At 44.1% G+C, this 2,344-nt stretch overlaps 1 protein-coding gene across 4 annotated transcripts in view; it reads left to right on the forward strand.

Moving 5' to 3' along the window:
• LOC109314093 overlaps positions 1–2,344 on the forward strand; it is a 30,075-nt gene that overhangs the window by 9,114 nt on the left and 18,617 nt on the right. Inside the window, exons 1-2 of one of the 4 annotated variants that reach the window (XR_002102218.1) lie at positions 89–181; positions 1,960–2,338. The exons of 1 other annotated variant lie outside the window; for it this stretch is intronic. The gene's annotated coding sequence lies outside the window, so the exon portion shown is untranslated. Of the gene's footprint in view, positions 1–88; positions 182–1,959; positions 2,339–2,344 lie in introns of those variants that run through there. 2 more of the 4 variants (XR_002102217.1, XR_002102216.1) reach the window with 2 other exon arrangements.

Below are 2,344 nucleotides of genomic sequence, written 5' to 3' on the forward strand. Positions count from 1 at the left end.
GACTCTCTCAAGCTTCTCCACATCCTTTTTGAATTGTGGAGCCCAAAACTGGACGCAGTACTCCAGCTGCAGCCTCACCAAGGCCGAGTACAAGGGAAGAATGACGTCCCGGGATTTGCTCATTGTGCTTCTCAGACGCTGGACTCTGAGGTCAGGGTTGTGGCCCTTGAACGGTGTGCGCGTGCGAGTCACCAGGGGGTAGTAGCAAATATTTGACTGAATAGATGTAAAGGGGGTAGAAGAGCCAGGTACCAGCATACAGTTATGAAAGGCCACTTAATTACCGTACTACAATTCTGTGTACTTCGTACCACCATCCAAGCTCATGGAATAAATTGGCTAGGGTTTTTCATCTTGCTTGGCCTCTGGCATCTTTTGTTTGATTATTAAACTGTAGTTGCACATTCAGGATCTTTGCTGTTTGATCTGGGTTGATATCTTCCTCCTGGGCGTAGCTGACACTCTGATGAGTCCTTCAGTCAACGTGGGCCCCTGCTGAAATCCACAGAACAGGCAAGAGTCTACTCTAGCAGAGCCTGATGCAGAGCTGGCTTTTTCAGGCTGTAGTGGTCACTGTGGAAGTCAGCTCAAACTTACAAAAGGAACAGAAGCTCAGGCAATGTTTTTTTAAACAGGTGTTGTGCCACTAACCGTTGTTGTGGTACAATTCTTTTATCTTCCTCTAGTCACTTGGTGGAAAAAAAATCCTGCCTTTTGAAAAGGATTATGTTTAGTCTGCATTTGCTGTGGAAGTTAAGAGAAACCACCCACATCAAGCTAATTAGAGGGATGACTTGCTATTTTTAAGCAACTTATTTCTGAGAAAGCAATGCAATCAGAAATACAATGGTTGTACCACATTGATCAGTCTTCCTTTATAAAGTCCCACTTTACTAAAAACTAGTGCCTAGAGTACTTTTGAACAAAAGCTTGTCTAAAACTAACATGCCAGTCTGTTTGCTAGCAAATGCACTGCATTATTACTTAGGACCTTGTTGCACTTGCTTCATAATTTCTGTTTTGGGAATTGTGCCACAGACTACCCCACGGCTTGAAAAATTACTCTGAGTGGGTGAGGGTGGCAAAGTACAAACCCTTGGCCAATGAATAACTTTGAATGACTGCAAATGAATTAACTCATGCTAAATGTGTTTGTAATGAAGGGCTCAGTTTGCTTGGGATGCAGAGCACCTAACAGGTGAACATGGCTTTCCTGTCAGATTCTGGGATTCCTCAGCTCAAGGGAGACATGGAGCTGGGGAAAGCATTCTTTTCCTGCCTGGGGCTGATTGTCAAACACCCTCCTCAGACACCTGGAGGGTCTAGGGTGCCCAGCACCTCTGAGATAATTCCCCATCTTTGTACATTAGGTGTTGCATGATTGCACTTCCCAGGGCTGCAAGTGCTGATGGAATATACAGACTGCATTGTCGCCCCTCTGGGAAAGCAGAGAAAGGCAGTGATTTGTCTGAAATACAGACAAAAACTAGAGAAGACAAATGATGGTTGTGCCCGTGTTACTGTTGTGGGTGAGGATGGGGCAAGCAAAGGGTTTCATCTGGAATGTAATTTTTCAGAGGAATAGATCAATATTTTAACAATTTCCTTAACCGTAGTAAAAGTTAAACTGTCTGGGGTTTTCCTGGTCGTGAAGCTTCCAAACACTCGGGTCTTTCAGGTCAGATTCGGCTACCATTCCTGGAGGGCCAGAGAAACTAGTGATTGCCCTGGGGCCAATTGCAAGGTAAGACACACTATTACTCAAGGTAAGTAAGGTAGCAGGATTTACCTATCTATATCTTTGCTGGAGCTGTGCAAAAAGTTACTTTAATTGAGTTAGGATCTATACTACCCTTTGGAAGTATATTTATAAACATAATAATGATCAGAAAACAGTTTAACAGAAAATGTGCAGTTTGTGGTAAGTTATTGACCTATTCAGAACTTTTTCCTTTCTAGCCAGGAGTACTGACCAGGAAGGAACACCGTAAGACTGCATTTATGCCATTCAAACATGTTGTACTGTGGAAAAAAATCTTGTTATGTTGCTGTGCCAGCTGTCTTCATGTTTGTGATCCTTTTGACCTGCTACTGGAAAAGATCTATGTTCCAGAATGATACACCAGGAATAGCCTACTCTGAACCAGTACCCACTGATCAGATGCTCGAGCTTTGTGGAGGGAAACCTGCCTCTAACACGATCACAGCCTTGGAGGATAACAGAACCTTTATCGTAGCCCCGTACTTTGATAACAGAGAGAGCAAAATCACCCGAGTGATTGCGATTGTTCACCACGAGGAGGTGACGGCGCTTTACTGCTGGTTCTGCTGCCAGCCCGATGGG

This window comes from Crocodylus porosus, unplaced genomic scaffold (genome assembly GCF_001723895.1).
Source record: "Crocodylus porosus isolate Cpor-Errol unplaced genomic scaffold, CroPor_comp1, whole genome shotgun sequence".
Classification (NCBI taxonomy): domain Eukaryota; kingdom Metazoa; phylum Chordata; order Crocodylia; family Crocodylidae; genus Crocodylus; species Crocodylus porosus.